The sequence below is a fragment of the Haliotis asinina genome, chromosome 8 (genome assembly GCF_037392515.1).
Source record: "Haliotis asinina isolate JCU_RB_2024 chromosome 8, JCU_Hal_asi_v2, whole genome shotgun sequence".
NCBI lineage: Eukaryota > Metazoa > Mollusca > Gastropoda > Lepetellida > Haliotidae > Haliotis > Haliotis asinina.
This window is the reverse complement of record NC_090287.1, coordinates 15,903,732-15,923,435: the sequence shown is the minus strand read 5'-3', so window position 1 is coordinate 15,923,435 and position 19,704 is coordinate 15,903,732.

Here is a 19,704-nt window from a genome sequence, read left to right as displayed (position 1 = left end):
TTATATATTGTTTACGTTTAGGATGTCTTTCAATATATTTAAGAGCTGTTAATATGGCGTTAGCTTCAGCCGTAAAAATAGAACTATTATCTGGTATTCTAGAAGATATTGTTCTGGATCCAATGACAGTGGCACAAGCCACTGCGCCACCGTCCTTGGGCCCATCTGTAAATAAGGATTTATAATTGTTATATTTATGTTTCAACTGATTATATTCTTGTTTATACTGTAATTCATTGGTTTCTGATTTTTTAAAAGTAGCTAATGTTAGGCCAACTTGTGGCTGCCAAGGAGGAGAAGAAAGAAGACGGGAGGGAGCTATGTTTTCCAGCTCAATGCCGGCCGAAGAGAGAAATGGTCTAATTCTATGCCCTAGAGGTATTTTGCATCATAAGAATTGATTCCTGACAATATCACCAACGGCGAATTCCTTATGGCAGATGGTTAGTCGATGGGCAGGAGCTAGGCGACTCAGCCCATAGCTTACAGACCATGCACAGGACATGCTATTGGCGGCGCTTCCTAAATGTAGTTGGCAGCGATGTTACTGACAGGGCCATTTTCGCTAATGTAAAACGGCACCTAGATTTTCGACGCTGTCTTAGTGTTAAGATAATTGTAAATTAATGTTAATGCATGGCCCTTATGACTATCATAGCGGACTATCATAGCGCTAAGAGAGCTTTGAAAATCTAGGTTGTTTTCTGTTCAGATGACCGACAGTGTCTTGACTGTTGATGGGGAGAATGAATCGCTGCAGGTTGTTTGATGAGGTTGTTCCGTAAACGATCTCGCGTCACAGTTTATGAGTCTACGTGCTAGCGCACGCTAGTGTTGATCATTGTTGAGTTTGGGCGATGCTGTCCAATTACCGGGAACAACCTCACATCCCTCCCTTCAAGAAAGGTCCGGCACAACCTGATCAACACTTACGACGACTGTTTTTCTCGATGAACGATCAGATGACCTGACTTGTAGGAATTCACCATAACACTTGGATATAACAAATCCTGACTTGAAATGATGTTTCTTGAACTTGTGTCCTCCTAATATTTTGACTGCAACACGATCACCAACATCAAACTTCCTTGACACTCTTTTCGTTGTCTGCTCTCGACGATGTAATTTAACTGGCGTATGGGATTCGACACACATCTACACAGCTGTCCATCTCCTTTCCCACAGAGGAAACATCGTCTGACACCAACTGATGAATCAAACTATTACGACCAAACATAACAAAATAGGGAGCAAAACCCGTTGTGCGATTTAACAACGAATTATGTGCAAACGCAATTTCAGGTAAAACTCTGTCCCACGTTCTGTGAGCTCTTTCAACTGGATTAGCTTGTGGTCTAGCAACTGGAGTGTAACTGCACTTGATTCCCCACTTGTAAGTAAATACAGAAAACTCTTCTGATGTAAAACTTATGCATGTGTGTAATTGAAGAATCAACTTTTTGTGCTAACTGCCATGTTCTTTTTACACCAAAGTGACCCAGTTTATGAGCCTTCAAAATAATATCCCGTTGTCCTCCCTGACCTCAAGTCACAGCTAATACTGGCAATTGATTGGTGTCTTCAACAGGCATACGACTCAAAACATCACTTGGAATGTTTTCATTCCCTGGAATGTGATCAATGTCAAATGAGTACTCAGAAAGTTCTAAACTCCATCTGGCAAATTTCTCTGATTTTTATGTCAAAATGTATGTCAGAGGTTTGTGATCTGTTCTCAAACGGAAAGTCTTCCCAAATACATAGGGTCGAAATTTTCTAACAAGCCAAATTATTGCCAGTGCTTCTCGGTGAATAGTGGAATAATTTCGTTCAGATTTGGACCGTTTCTTCGAAGCATAACTAATGGGATGGTCATCTTGCAAAAGCACTCCCGCTAAGCCTGTCTTACTAGCATCTGTTTGTATTATGAATTGCGACGCTTCTGCACTAAAATCAGGATGTTTCAAAACAGGGTAAGACGTCAAGGTCAACTTGAGCCTATCAAAAGATTCCTGATGTAGAGACTGCCAACAGTAGACACGCTTTTCAACCATACTACTAAGAGGCAAAAGAAGATCTGAAAAGTTTAGAATGAACCTCTGAAAGTACATTGCAAGGCCTACAAATGAACGAACTTCTCCACAAATGAACGAACTTCTCATAACCTAGATATTGGACACTCTCCATGAAGAAAACAACATTTGTCTGGTCTCAAAGTAACACCACTGGACGCATATTTTTCAAATACCTGTCTCAAATTGTTCAAATGTTCATCAGCTGTACAGGAATGAACTAACACATCATCTAAATACACCAAAACGTGATCACGACTTAAGCCACCTAGCACTACATGCATCATACGTTGAAAGGCTAATGGCGCAGAAGTGAGAGGACGAGATTGCTCAGCAAGATGTATCTGATTGTAAGCAGCATTCGTGTCAAGGGTGCAAAAGTATTTGGAATTCTTAAGTCTCATAAGGGCTTCATTTGGAGACATTAATGGAAAAATTTCATCTTTCATCTGCTTGTTTATAGCACGTAGATCAAGACAAAATCTCATTGATGAATCAGATTTGCGTACCAAAACTATTGGTGATAACAGTAGAGGTACTTGGTTGAACTATGTCCTGTTCAATCATAGACTGTGTCTGTTTGTCTACAATGTCATCGATATGAGGACCAAAATGACGTCGACCATGTCGCACTTGACTGAGATCAGCATCATCCTTAAGATTCAGTTCATAGGTAAAGTCTTTCACAAAACCTAAATCACGAAAGATGCTTTTCTCATATTGCTTCAACAAACTGCATAATTGTGACTTGCGTTCACTGTCAATGGGACCTATATTCCAATTTGTGGAACTAGATTCTAAAGACACAGATTCATTTACAGATTGACTTCCGACAATGTTAGACGCCTGGCCTACTGTCTGACACCTACAAACCCGTTTGCTGACAACATCGGGATTCACGACAGCCACATAAGCATCATTAGTTCCCGAAACAGACCTACCAACTATCAACCCAGTCCTAGATTCAAACTCAGAATGTTTTTCTATCACCACATGTTCGGCCACACTACGAGACTGACCAATAGCTACTCTCAAGATTATTTGACTTCTTGGTGGAATAATAGTACTTTCAGCAATATGAACCGTGTGTACACTGCCATCAGTAACTAAATTTCTAAAGTTCACTGTCTTTTCCTTTGGCTTTATGACTACTTCCTTAAACCTGCACATAAAGTCCCATCCTAGCAACGAATGGTCATCACGAATATCCAACATATGGAATCTACAATCATGGACTTCACCACTGATCTGTATAGTTGCATCGAACACACCGATAACACACAAAGAACCCAACAGATCAGTTAATTTAGATTTTGTCTCTTCTAGAAAAACACCATTTCGAAAAGCTGTCTTAAGCAAAGACACACTTATGCACGAGACGCTAGCTCCACTATCTATGACTGCAGTGAAAGACTCGCTACCAAGACGGATTTGTGTGGTTGGTGAATTCTGAGAAATTAGAAGAAAGTTACTGTTGGTGTCTGACGAAACACATGGGATTTATTTGGACATTTGGACGCAATATGTCCATGTATCCGACAGTTATAACACCAAATGTTCCTGAACTTTGACGTATCACTTGACTCTGCATCACGACCATCAGCAGCTGAATTTGAAGAACAAAACTTGCCACGAATATTTGATGAACCTAAATCTCGTTTCTGCTTGTAACACTGTGTCTCTTTATGACCTGGCTTCTTCCAATAATTACACTTGATAAGAAACACAGACTTATCACTGTCATCACACAGAGAACCCACAAGACGTTTAGCCATGTCTACAAGAGCATCAAATCTTGGAGATTTGTTGACAAATGGCAACGTTCAGTTGTTCTCTTAATTTCTTACTTGACAAACCATGTTTTTGACACATGTCTCTGACCTCCCTAGCAGCAATTTGAGTACGCTCTTGGGTTCTATCAAGTTCTTTAATCAAAGCGGCTTTCAGAGTTGCATAGTCAGCTTTGTTGTCATCAGAAATATCGTTGAATACTTGTGAGAAAAAACCCTGCAGGAAGTACTAAAGCTAAACCACGTAGCTTCTTATCAGAGTTCCAGTTCATGCCCCACGCTTTCACTTCATTCACAAGTTCGCAAAAGTTGACCGTTTGGGGTCAGACATAGGTATTTTGAAATGATTGATATCGCCAGAATGTTCTTGACTTGTACAACCTTCAGTCATGATGAAATGAGGGGTATTCTTGCTTAAATGTTCAATGTCAATCACACAGACGAAACAGTTCAACCACAAGGTCAAAATGGCAAAATGGAACAAACTCACGTAACAGTTCGATGAAGAGCACATTCCTTGTAATTCTCTATAAAGTTGCAATTTCTTGTAAGTTCTTCTCGGCCACCGCTGCCACCATTGTAAGGTCTTCAGGCCCACACAACACAACACAGATATAACACAAGACGTTTACTGGACGAAGACAAAGACAAGACTGACAACAATCGAAAAACGATCTCGTGTCACAGTTTATGAGTTCACGTGCAAGCGCACGCTAGTGTTGATCATTGTTGTGTTTGGGCGATGATGTCCAATTACCGGGAAAAACCTCACAAACTATAGCCACTTCAGAGGTGTGTACCCATTGTCCAGCATGCTGAAAGTTTTTTGTCATCCATCCTCACTTAAGACGAGTGTCATGATAATTTCAATTTTGTTACAATTTTGCAAAAATGTACCTTTGCTTCATGCGTTTATCCTTTCTGGTTTTTCAACTCAATGAATTAAAAACTACGGTAGAGGTTCTTGTAGTTGTGTTGATTGGAGACTATGGTAAAGTTTTATTTGGCCGTTCAACTATATTTGAGAGAATTAATTCCACACTATCATATTTTCAAGTCTCGGATGGGCTATCTTTTGAAATACATATTACCTCTATCATTTATTTGCAAAATAAAACCATATCCTTTCTCCAATAATCCTTAACGTCCTTAAAACAAGAACTGCAGACTTAATCCATTTGCTGATAGACTTTAAGATCGACCTTTGCAGTAGTGATGCTATATTGTTGATGTTACTTGTTACTGAATCGTACTTTTCACTTGCGACAGTAAAACAATTACGCATCCATTCTCAGATTGGTAGCGTTAGGCTTAAGGTATACATTTCAAATGTAACAGAACTGAGATTGAAATTGACAGATTTTCTCTGACTGAAAGCCATTTATATTTAATCGTCTCCAACAGGAAAGTCAAACTGTCTGCTATTTCAGTCTCAGATTATCTGTCTAACTCTATCTCATAGGTTACAAATGGTTTCCATGGAGATGACGGACTGAATCTCCAACTTCATATTGGGACCAAATTGAAATGGGATCGGGTAGCTTAGTTTTAATCTATTGTTATGGATCAGGTACCTGTTGTTACGGTTATGGAAAGTCTGGAGTGAATGTGAATAGTTTAAAGGAGCATTGTCAAAATATGAACTTTGCAGAAGAGGGCAGTTAGTGCTTGTGTGTGTCATGATCTCGTGAGAATTAAGAACCACGACGTGTCACCATGTGTCAGGTCTTTGAATGGCATTTAGAAGTGATACACATGGGGAAGAGAGTTTGTGTTATATAGATATCAGCGTCTAATTATAAGGGACACAACATTTCAGTGTAAGGCTATAATCCGAAACGTAGTCCTTATGATATTGAAATGACTCTTTCTTTGTGATGTGTCAGTTGTGAAATCATAATACATGTGTACGGGATATTGTTTACCGTGCTCTAAAACTCAGTCGTATCACCAAGGTAACCTCCTACACATTATGCAGGACATGTGTTGCTGTGCCTTCGCTTTGTGGAACTGGGTTTGTATATACTGGCATTCACTCATTTCAGTGATTCATTCATTACATTTCGCCACCAATTTGAATACATGACACTTTTTATGGATATGGATAACAACTTCTTTTATTCTCCACACGACGTTTCTGAGCTAATTAGATGAAGGAGCAAGAATTAGATCTGAAATGTCCTGCAAAGAATAATAGAGCGTTTTATGTATTCATGTTCGTTCAGCTTCTAAATACCTTTCGAAAAACCATCAGAGCACCAATTTGTCTGTTACGCCCAGTGGATTATTCTTTTGGCAGATAATAGAGACAGATCATTCTCAACCGTTAAGTTTTTAAATATTATATTGACCACAGGATGGGCATTAGCGGGGAACATTCCCGTCATTGTTTTTGTCGAGAGGTGGATGCCTATTTGTATAGATGATAATACACCATTGCACTCTTTCCGATCTGAGTTGGCCTTGGCATAACGGGCATTGCTACAATCATGCTGTGACTGATCTACCATGGACTATATGGGAAGTCTCACTGAGACCATCTGGTGTTGTGTTAGCGGGTTTGCAATGTGTCCGTGTATTCCTCTCGTGACTCAACGTGACACCTCATTGACCATTTTGACGGTCTGGATATCTGATCTGTGCCATTTTCGGTATATAGACAATTGCAGGAAAGGTAATGGTAAAGTTACGCCGTATGTGACGCGAAACAATGTGATGTTGATGACAATGTCTCCCCACATCATAACGCTAAGCATATACTACCAGCAACCTATCGTTGTCAGTAGAACTTCGTGGCAGACATTGACATATCTATGCTTGCAATATATAACGATAAACCTGTGAGTAGAATTTTTCAGAATATGTTATAAAATCTCAAATTGCCCAACACCTTAGCTGAACTAAGGGTCAAAAGTACACCGAGGTATTTTTTATGTAACGGAAAATCGAAAGAAGTTTTGTTAAACTGGACACTATCTACGTAACCATCACTTATTGTTGGAACAATGAAAGATAATCTACGGGTGGGTAAATTTGCATTGAAATAATTTGGTTCAGTGAGGTCAGATTTCTGTGGAGAAGTTAAGAAACGAAATTTATATTTAACGACACCACGTTAAGGATGTCCATCTGCAGTTTTTATTATGTAAAAATATTCTTTAAAAATCCTTACGTCTTGTTCATTACATCCCGTTTAACAGGTACCCATGTTAGTCGTAAGAGGGACTAACGGGATCGGGTTGTCAGGCAAAATCATCTGGATGCTAGATGTAATTGAATCACAAGAGCCAAGATCGGGGTGTCAGTTGATTGTCTGGTTCAGATTCGATTATTTACAGATCGGAGTCATTTTTGCTGACTACTGCATTAAACAAATACAAAAACTCAATCTGAAGGCAGCACGTGATTTCTTGCACACAAAACACCGGTAGCAACTTTATTAGTTATCCCACTTGAATTTATCTCATGTATGTAAATTAAGAATCCTAATGGATATATTGTACGTAAATAGTGACACTGGCATGGAAAGGTGATTCCCCGTTTCGAAACTAAATTTACAACATACTCACTTCATGGCGGAGCACAGACCAACAGTGCCTGAAACGAGGAATCATCGTTCATCAGGGTTGTACATGGGTGTTGAGTGGAATCGATAGGAACGACAGCCTTAAAACTAACATACTTCTTCACTTGATTCATTCAGTTTGAGATTATCCCGTGTAAATGTACAACGCCAACGCTAAAGAACTATCGGTTAACTACCGAAAGAGGTTCAAATGTAGGCGAAAGAGTAGAAAATTAAATGAATAGCTTACTTAAAAGTTGTGATGACACTAGGTTGTCGCAGAGAAACCCATTTACCAATCTATAATCATTCGCAAGTTGAGGAGATCCATTCACTAGAATTCTAGTAAGAATACTATCAACAACAGACTGGTACTACTATTAGCGCTGACCTAACAGACAGGGTACCTGTAAGAGGCAATTTTGTCATTATAGTTCAGTCCAGAGGTGATCTGACATTTAGACCCCGGATGTGTTTCTACCAAGTCTCCCACTTGTGATGTCACAACGCTGAGGAGTCTGAATGTCGTTGCTAATGACCCCATAAGCAATGTTAATCAGAGGCTTGTACTTGTGGCGACATGAATAACGACCCATTCAATGTATCTGCTCATTTGCTGCATCTTGTCAAGTATTAAACTTGACTTTCAAGTGAAAATGCGTGTAAATATGACACCTCACAATGATTAACTTAAGAACTTACAAATAGCATTTCCTGATTGCTCTCTTGAAGAATCAGACATGGAGCATCTTTTTAAAGTTTATTACAATTTCCGCTTCTCCTCGATAGTATTCCGCTGACACATTTAAAGTAGCCATTGGAATATGTAAGGCCAACTTTTGAGGAACATATACATATGTACCACTAAATTTTACAAATCACACTGGGTGTTCACAAAAATAGCAAGCATATGCTACTCTAAGGGAAGCATCAGTATTTCAGAAAAGTTCAGTTACGTATGTAAGTACCACTGAGTCAATGCATAGGATAAAACAGCGTCACATTTAATCAATTTATTTGAATGTCTGCAGTAATAAGTGTGGAATGAGATAATGGTGAAGCGTTGAATGAGTAGCAGGGCTGTAAGCAAACATTTTTCGGTTTAAAGTACCAAAGCAACTTAGAAACGTAGACAAAAAAGGCCGGAGATCCTACACCACCAGAGGCAGAACTAACGATCGGAAAATCGAAATCCTCCCACTCATCGAGGAAAACTGGAAGTAAAAACCTTTCAATGAAATGATCAGCAGTCCATCAGATTCCGAAAAAATGATATATGCAATGAACATATAAGAATGGTCTACACGTCTACAATCTTTTCCCCAGAAGCAATATAATCGTTATACTAATCGTAATCAAAATTTCTGACTGTATGCACGTTCAATTTTGAGTAATGCCTTCTATGACAGCTCTCCTGATGAACTAAATTCTATAGAATCCGTCAACGGTGCTGATGACACGTCAGACTTGCTACCAGTCTCCAAGGAAATCACAATACTTCCCATGGTTCGAGCTAACTTGTAAGCCACAAAGTGGTAATAGGATGTCTCTGGACGTATCAGGTGTTTGCAGGCAACGACGCTCATTGTGTCGCATAATGTGACAGGGAATGACTCCTGCCAGTGGGAAAGAAACAATTAATTTGGTTTGGTTCACGTCCAAAATGGCTGAATGAATGTAGTAAACGCTACAACACGATTCGTGTCGCTTCACGCCGTAGGTACAACAGTAACGTTGTTTTACAAGTGTTAAAGTAAGCTGCTCCGTAAAACAGGTGATGTAAATTAAACAAAGATACTAATTTCCTACTCGTCACAATTTTCTTGATTTATGTTTTAAGTTCAAAAAGTGAAATTTTGAAAAAGATGAAATCCTGATTTAAGGTCCATTAAGCGTGCATATCAAAGAGGGAGGTGTAAAATTTGACTGAGGTGTGTTGTTGAACAAAGTTACCGAGTTACTTTTCTCTTTGGCTACCAATATTTCTACAGTCGCATGTTCTGTTTTAATTTTTACTAAACACTATACTGAACGCCCTGTTTGAATAAATTGATTAGCAGCTTATTGCGATCGAATCGGTATAGGTTTTATTGAAATATTCACAGTAACACTACCAATACGATAAAAAGTGGTTGCGATTACGACGGTAAGATTAGGAGAATAACTGCTTCTCTGAAGCCATAGAGACGTTTTTGACGTCTTGGGGTTATGACCAAATGCATGTTTGGACAGGAATGACATTCCAGATCCCCGTGAAGATTCGGGCCAGAATTGAATAACCCATGCTTGTCATAAGAAGCGACTAACGGGATCGGGTAGTATGGCTAGCTGACTTGGTTGACACTTGTCATTGGTTCCCATTTGCATAGATCGATGCCCATGTTGTTGATCACTGGATTGTTTGGTTCAGATTTGATTACTTACAGATCACAACCATATAGCTGGAATGTTGCTATATGAGTGCGGCGTAAAACTAAACTCACTCAATACATTTCAGACACCATACAGCCGCTGATGTAAATCTAGTAAATTTAGTAAACACGTGTGTATGTGTGCACTCACAGTACTGAGGCAGCCAGTCCTGGTGACAACTTGTAAACCTTTAAACTTTGAGACAGGAATTTGAGAGTTTGTCCCCTACAGATTAATATGCTTTTCATTTCTTAGATATAAAGCCATCTGAAGTGGGAAATAATAACTGGTAAAAGGTAAAATAACCATGAGAATAGGAACATAACTGTGAGAATATCGGGCATTATCATTCCTATGAAATAAATAATCTGTGAGTAAAGGTTCATGGCAGTCGTTCAGTAATCTTCATGCGACTGTAGTATCTGGCCCTACACGCTCAACCACGACTGACTGCATTGAAACATTTGAACATTAGTTGAGAGGACAGTAATGTGGTGCATTTTCAACATCACTTTAAATAACACATTGATAAAATGAGCGGGCATCCATGTAGCTTGTAAGTCCCTTTAGAACTAGTTTGATAGTCCGCCCCTTGAACAGTTGACAGTGTGTGGAGCTTAGATGCTGTATGGATTTTTGATTTTTGATATGTTCGAAAGAACTTTTTTTGGTATAAAATCCGATACAAAAACACGTATCTGCTCTTAACCATACTAAAATGTACTCTTTAAAGGTCAACGAGGTATAGTCTGCCCGAACAGTCTAATATGGTATCTAATTCAAATACGTTTTTCTAGTAATATGCTGAACAGAAACAGAGAATGAAAAGAAATATGATCATATGTGAACTTAACTATTTAAAATCAATATCACCTGTGGAATACACACCGGGGTACTGCTGTTTACCTGGTCATCGTAGTTGACAAGATGAATGCATGAACTATTGTGCGGCAGCATGATGTTAGAAACGAATATGGGATTCGGGATTGGGGTTTCGAATTCCGAAGCTGAAAAAGTATTCAGATTCGGGATTCGAATCCCCAATCCCCAATCCCGAATCCGTTTCGAACATCATGTTGCTCTAAAGTGCTGGAGCTACCATGGGGGCTGCTGCAATGTCAGGAAGTCCCTGTGTGTGAAATCCCTAAACAGAAAAGGTCTCATTACGCTGAACACTTGGCCGGTTAATTCAACAGCTGTTAAGTGAGTTATTGTTTCATTAAACCTCTCTGACATGGCTTTGTGAGCTCAGAATCAAATTGGTTTCAGAGATGCGTAATTGATGAATGTAGCCTCTTACAGTTTTAAAAGTAGGAGTCTTAGATTTAGAAGTTTCCAGGAAAAGTAAATGGACGGCCCAGGTGGTGTCCGTATTGATTAAGTTAACGGATGAGAGGTGTAGCTTTTATGTCTTAATTTAGGCAGTATTTTGCATTAATCACATCGACAATACGAGAGCGAAATATGTCAAGGCAATGTTATCGATTCGGTCCGAAGGAAAAGACTCAGATCAAACAAAAGTTATCTTGTAATCAATCAAGAAGTCTTATCTGGTTTGCAACATTCATGGATATTGTGCGAATAAATCACTCACGGCAGTGTTACAGAAATTCAAGTATCTCTGTGAATTCTATTTCCCAAACAAAACAACAAATCACCATGTTAACATTCTCTAGAATTCTAATTGTATTTGAGGACACTGTCGTGAGGAACATTTCTATACTGTGTGTTCCCAGAGTAGAATATGAATAGATCAACTAGATTTGGTTTACACTGTCCTCGACAATAGAAAGAAGCGTGAACATCAATAATGAAATTCGAAATAACAAAGCTCTGTTAAGGACTCGGTTGTAATAGATGCATTATCTTTGGACTCAAGTTAAATTTTGCATCATGCGATAATCACATTTTGTTACGAATATACACCGCAAGGAAACGTCCTTTGATCTTCCAAATTCTAACACTCAGTTTAACTCTGTATCTGATATATATTGTTCTCAGTGCTGTTTGTTTTGGCATAAGTGCAGGGTTGAGATGACTTTAGGATAACTGTAAAATGATCGAAATCTACAGTATACAAAGAACCATGGATAAGCTCGAGAGTATGACGCAACCTTATATTCTACTGTTACTCTTTCTTCTTAGATATAGTCGATTTCTGTGGTAGTTTAGGGCCTTTTTACGTTAAGTAGGATGACATACAAAAGTTGAATCCCACAGTATTTAAGGGTGAATGACAAGGATAGACACCGAGGTCCAACCAATAACACTACATAATTATATTTGTAAATGGCATAACTTTAAAATCATTCTGAATGCTATCAAAGATATAAGTGCATATGACGAATGTCTTGTCGAGTGCATCAAGGCAGTTTGTTACATTTGTTGTTATGAACACACCGAAAAAGAAGAGAACGATCGACATTGATACCATTCCGTCAAAAACGTCGTTTTCCCCCTCATCTCAGATAACATCTCAGATAACGCTTATGATATGTTAGGTCAGTCAAAGAAACCGATGCAAGTGAAATGCCAAATAATGCCCAACATAAGGATAGTTTGTAATCTGAGTACATATCACCAAGGCTTTCAATATTACATCAACTTTGCTCCTTATTGCAAACATTGAAGAAATAACCTTTCCAAAGCTGAACGTTGACGGAGGTTGACAGTGTCATGATAAACTGTTTACGGATATAAAAGTATTGCTCTGTGCATTGCCAAATCGTGTTTTTTTTATTTACGTACATTTATCATTGTTTTCGGTATTATGCAGTAAAATACATTGACGACCAAAAGAAACTATAATTCCATTCTGTAAAGTAACTTGCGAGTATGTTTAGCACAAACACGTGAGTACTTTGCACCTATGCGACTGTATGACTGTCATACTAAATTTCGATTTCGTTTCCATTTTTCTAAAAAATGTAACCCCATCCTTTACTTTCTGCTTTTTTAAAACTCGGTGGGTTATAAAACTACAGTAGAGTTTCTTGTGGGGATATTGCTTTGAGACTTGCTTTGAAAGTTTCATTTCGCCGTCAGACTGTGTTCGAGAGAATTAATTCCACACTAACGTGTTTCCAAGTCTCAGGTGGGGACGCTATCTTCAAAATACATATTATTTCCATCATCAAGTTGCAAAATAAAACCATTTCCTTTCTCTTGTAGAGTCCTTAATGTCCTTAGAAGACCTGCAGATTTAATCCATTTGCTGATAGACCTTAAGATCGACCTTTGGAATAGTGATGCTATATTATTGATGTTACTTGTTACTGAATCGTACTTTTCACTTGCGACAGTAAAACAATTACGCATCCATTCTCAGATTGGTAGCGTTAGGCTTAAGGTATACATTTCAAATGTAACAGAACTGAGATTGAAATTGACAGATTTTCTCTGACTGAAAGCCATTTATATTTAATCGTCTCCAACAGGAAACTCAAACTGTCCGCAATTTCAGTCTCAGATTATCTGTCTAACTCTGTCTCATAGGTTACAAATGGTTTCCATGGAGATGACGGACTGAATCTCCAACTTCATATTGGGACCAAATTGTGTTGGGATCGGGTAGCTTAGTTTTAATCTGTTGTTACGGTTATGGAAAGTCTGGAGTGAATGTGAATAGTTTAAAGGAGGATCGTCAAAATATTAACTTTGCAGAAGAGAGCAATTAGTGCTTGTGTGTGTCATGATCTCGTGAGAAGTAAGAATCACGACGTGTCACCATGATGTGTCAGGTCTTTGAATGGCATATAGAAGTGATACATATGAGGTAGAGAGTTTATATGGGTGATTGATTATAAGGAACACAACATTTCAGTGTAAGGATATAATCCGAAAGGTTGTATTTCTCATAATATTGAAGTTGACATCCATAAAACAACTCTTTCTTTGTGATGTGTCAGTTTTGAAATTATAATGCGTGTGTACGGGATATTGTTTACCGTGCTCTAAAACTCAGTCGTATCACCAAGGTAACCTCCTACCCATTATACAGGACATGTGTTGCTGTGCCTTCGTTTTGTGGAGTGGGGTCTGGAAAAATTGCCATTCACTCATTTCAGTGATCCATTCATTTAATTTCATCACCAATTTGCCTGTTACGTCCAGTGGATTATTTCTCAGCAGATAACACAGAGAGGCCATTCTCTCGCATTGACTATTTTTTATTATATTGAACACATAATGAGCATTAGCGGTGGACATTCCTCGTTCTTGTTTTTGTCGAGATTAGTGGATGTCTTCACGTATAAATGATTGCACACCAACGCACTCTTTCCGATCCAGGCTTACTTTGGCATAACGGACATCAACGATGTTGATTAACAGTTGCTGTGACTGCTTTGTTGATGGCTGTGTGTGAAGACTCGTTGAGCCGACATACAGATAATTGCAGGAAAGGTTAAGTTAAAGTTACAATGTGGAATTGAAGAAACGTGCTGCCCTGTTGAATGTCTTAATCTTAAGGTCTCTGGTGGTGAATCATATGGTGAACCACGACATATAGAACGGACAGGTAAAAGTCGTTTGGTTGAAAGCACATACCATGATGTGATAAGTATAGGTGGACTTAAAGGCAGGCGTCATCATGTTAGAGATATATTCTGAGTTGACGGTATGAGTTGTCGCCATAAAAGTGCACATCATGCTCCTAAAAGTACATGAAACTTTAAAAGCACGCGTGTTAAGGTGTTAGGATGGAAAGAGATGTTGATTAATAGTTCTGGACACAAGAGTCCTGAATGTCAAGCAACGCATACGCTACCAGTAATTAGTTGTTTTTGTAAGTTTAACTTCGCTGAAGGCCTTCACATGTTAATGCTTGCAACGAAAAAATACAAGTTGGTGGGTGGAGTTTTTTCAGAACATGGTCTAATTCCAAAAACCCAGCTCCTGAACGAAAATGAGGGCCAAAAGAAAATAAACAGAAATTGTTACATATGTAATTGACAATTGGAAGTGTTGTTAAATTGGACTATGTCCACTTGACCATCACTCATTCCTGGAACAGTAAAAATTAATCTGTGGGTGGGTAAATTTGTATAAACATGGGTTCAGTATGTAAGAAACGAATTTGAAAACCCATTTCCACAACCATGTTTGAAAAATTCTGTGGCAAAAAGTAAATTTATAATTTTTAAAGTTATGATGATTAGTAGTAGTCTTTCAGTAGTCTTTATAAGAGATAAATTGTAGATCCTTGCAAATTTTAAAATGAATTTTATCCAAGAATTACTACCACAAAGACGCATGAGCGCTAGATATTGGCAAAGTTAAGATTTTTTAAATTGCGTGGTAGTAGTAGTAGTAGAAGCAGCAGCAGCAGCAGCAGCAGTAGTAGTAGTAGTTGAAGAAGAAGTAATAGTAGTAGTAGAAGAAGAAGGAGAAGATGAATTAGTAGTAGTGGTAGTAGTAGCTTGAGTATGACGTTGTAGAGATAAGTCTTAGAGACACAGTAGTGTCGTTACTTTTCCATGCTTGATTAAATGAGGTGACTGTGGTGGTGTTGTGGCTTTGGCTTGTTTTGTCTTTGGCGCTAAGATGACATTCTCTATCAATTGTCCTTAAGCCAATTTCAAATGTACGTATAAGCGCTGTTTGCCACACCATCAGTAGGTCACAAGATGCCGAAACAGGTATCTCAAAATCTCTTAACAGGAAATCTCAAAACCGCCACTTTGATTTCCTGTGTTCAACAGATTTTGTAGGTCAAGAGTTTCTAAAACTTGAAAAAAGAACTGTCTACCATCGTTTGCAAATGATGGTGACGTTATTTCTGCACTGGTGTACTATTTACACCTGGCGACTGCCTGCACCGTTGGGAACAGAACACCCTTTATCCTTGGTAGAAGTGTGTGGACATCGGATGGGATTTTGTTGAGCAATAATTAGCAATACTGGACAATTTGTATGGATAGCAACTTCTTGAGTTTATTTTCGCGACGTTTCGGGGCTTATCCTAGCCCCCTCATCAGGTTGAGCTGAACTGAAGAGTAAGGCTAACTGTTAACTCTGCCCATGACCTCACAATGCTTATGACGTCACAATGCTATGACAACATGATACCAGTAGCTAACAGGAATGCTATGACACCTTAAATGTGACAACTATGCTATGACCTTAAACCTGCACTCTCAGAACACATTGTTAAAAATCAAAATCACTCTATCAACTGGCAACACTCTCAAATCTTGGCGTTCAACGTCAATGATTGGCGGAAAAGAAAACTTCTTGAGTCAATCTTCATTAGAGGATTAGTACCGGAGATCAACATAGATCTAGGGGTTTACCTCCCTCGTGCCTGGTGTATCACCAAAAAATAAAGAGACCGACAAGGGCATCCATGGATGAACAATAACTTCTATGTACTGTTATTAGTATTACGTTACATGCTATACATGCAATACATTTATCAAAACATCTTTGTACATGTCCAATCTTACAATTTGGTATAATAATGATCTGTCATTTCTAATTTAATCCAACAACACTACTATATATACAAAATAAGATGTATTCATTCTACGAATCATGTTTGTTGTAACCATTCACTACTAATTCTATTATGTTGTCATAGCATTCCTGTTAGCTACTGGTATCATGTTGTCATAGCATTGTGACATCATAAGCATTGTGAGGTCATGGGCAGAGTTAACAGTTAGCCTTACTCTTCAGTTCAGCTATACCTCATGAGGGGGCTAGGATAAGCCCCGAAACGTCGCGAAAATAAACTCAAGAAGTTGCTATCCATAAAACTTTTCCTGTATTGCTACACCAATTTCTAAATGCCTTTGAAGAATCACAATAATTAGCAGTTTACTCAATCAGCTTATTCATTTGCAGATAGGATTCAGACGTTTCAGCCTCCGTCGTCTCGAGAGGGAGTATGCCATTCTCAATTGTATACTGTCATGTAGTATCGCATTGAACCATTGCTAATTCTGGTGAGCATTAGGGAAGTTCATATGTATGATTAAATCAGATTTCCAACTGATATGTGTATCGTCTATAGGAATTAGATTTCCCCTTACATGCAAACTGATGTGTTACGGGCAAGACATGGTAGTTAGCTGTGTGCAGCAGCCAAATCGAAAATGGTCCAATGAAACCCGTTGGTGTCGTCATTGATTTATTCAGCATAAGAAGGCGATTACAGTAAGGAAGCTTTAGAAATTTTGAGATATAACAATATAAATCCATCTACCATGTGTACAAGCAGCCTGTTTGGCGCTAGAAGGTTATGAGACTTTTTTCCCATCGGGTACCCGTTTTCTGTTGAATGAACAAAGATGATGTTGGAGAAACTCGCTTGCCTAACCTGAGACCACAATTATCACATGTGCTTCTTTGTGGGGCAGGACTAAAGTCCTAGAAACGCTCAGGATTCAAGCTGCCAAACACGGTCACCCATCCAATAGCTCTCAGCGCCCAACGTTGCTTCACTTAACCCATATTATTTCACTTATGTCAAGGTATATCTCCTAATGTGAAACAACGACACGAAGCTTCTTTTGGCGGTAACCACATTTATTGAGCTACTGGGCCATTCAACACCCGGAGTCCTTAACCGAACCGCTTGAGCCAGCTGCTTCGAACATATTTATGGGAGCAGCTCTCTGGTCCATAATCCAGAATTTTAGCATGGGACAGTTGACAGTCTCTGCAACAAGCAGCGGTATCATACATCTGTAACCCAAATGTCTCGAAACACGTGAGGCATCCCTCTAGACACATCATGTTAGCACTTAGAGGGTTACAAGCCAAACTGATAGGGTTTCTAGCATCCGTCCTTGAAACCAAGAGCAAGGCTACCGCGGTGAGGAGCAAGACCATCGATGTTGTCTGAAATGAAAGACGATAGGCGTTAGATTATGAAAAACGTTGTTCAAAGAAAAATTGTTCAATTAAAGAGCTGTTAGATTAAGAATGATATTGAATAACTGGTAGGATAATTGAGTGTCTGGTTTTGTGAAATCGGGTCTGAGTTGACATAACGTCGGTGCTCTGACCAAATATTACCATTATGGCGTTGTGCCTACGTTGTGCTTTCATTTAAAAAGTTCTGTTAGTTTCACCGTGTCAGCAATGCTACATTGTTGGTCTCAGTGAGGCCTTGAATAAACACCCAGGGGATGACACTATGAGCCTCTACTCATACCTTAATAGTTATTGCGCTATGACATGGTTACCTTTATCAGCTGCTTGAGATATGCACAGAACATTGCCGCCTGAGTTATGTTGGCCCGAATCTCCATTAAATGCTATATATGGTCTAATCTAAAGTAAAAATGAAAATTTAGTCAAATCTAATTCTGAAGACTACAAAGAAAACATAGCACTAAAATGACACCATTGGTTTTCGCGGAAAGGAGTCCGTATCCTTCCTTTCATAGACACATAAAAGCTCATCAAATACAGGGGAGAAGGGGTAAGGGTAAAATCAATGCTTGAATTAGAATCTTCAACTTCTATACGCAAAAGACTGGTCTGTTTTATCGTAGAAGATTATTAATGGATGGTTACAGACTTGTCTTTTTATGAGATTTTATGGACATACATAATGGTAAGCAAGGGATTTACAATTTTTGCGATAATGTTGAAGTATGTGAACAAATTGGTTGATCTCGGATATATATCCAGCGTCATTGGTGAGAGGCTATTGGAGTAATAAGATGTTATATTATTTAATAAACCCTTCCGATACTGACCTTCAGATAGCAGTAACCGTTTTATACCCACACTGAATATTTTCCCATGTAATAGTGAGTGAGTATGATTTTAGCAATATTCCACCAGAAATGGGATTCACAAATTGTGCCCAAGTGGGGAATTGAACCCTGGTCTTCGACGTGACGAGCGAACGCTTTACCCACTGGGCTACCCCACCGCCTCTTCTCTTGCGTTAAACGTATTATGGGCTGAACTAATGGTTCTGTCACGTCTTCCCATCTTCCCGACTCTTGTGCATTTCATTGATTTCATTCAACAGTTGGTGTCCATCATTTAAGTTTCATAACAGAATCAACCAGTGCAACATAGACGCAGGGAGACTATCTTCAACTCTTCAAGACTTGTTTACCCAGACATATTGATTCTTGTTACATTAAATACCCTTTTCATTTTCTGAAAGCGAGATGAGGCGTGATGAGGTGATGAGGTATTGCACTCTAATTTCAGTATTGCACTGCTTTACTTTTTCCAGTGTTCGGCAGAACGTCTGTGAACGTATAGCTGTAAACATTGTTGAGATCATGGGTATTCATATTTTAGATTCATCTATAATCAGGAGGTTTTTTTTTGGTGTCAAATATTTTCTGGCTAGTTCATTTCGTGATCGTAACCTGGCACTTGAGGGACGACGCCAGGTGGAGTAATGAGATCTTGCGTATACATGTATGATGCGTCCCTTACTCAAGACCTCAATGCAGAAGTTTCACTGGTGACGTTCAGAGTAAGATTAATACACTACCTTGAAAGAATGGTATGTAAGTAATATAGAACGTCAAACAGGTACGTTTGGATTTCAGGTGATCCGTATTTCAGAATATTGTACAAATTACCCACACTGGTTATTATACTATCGATAATTTCGGACTGTCTAGTCTCATTCGCTTGGCTTATCATCATTGTGACATCAGCCTCATCCTTGAACTTCACCTGCAATGATTCTTTGGAAATGGATCAATCATCAATCATGCTCTGGTGATCAGTTTAGTACCTATTCAGTAAGACCAACTGTACTAGAGTATTTTTGCGATTTCGCTTGTATCACAGGAACGTCATTCAGTAGATGATCCCAGACGCCCATAGGGTTAAGATTCTTGCTTGAATGGTACCTCTTGCAATGACTGACTTCGGAACC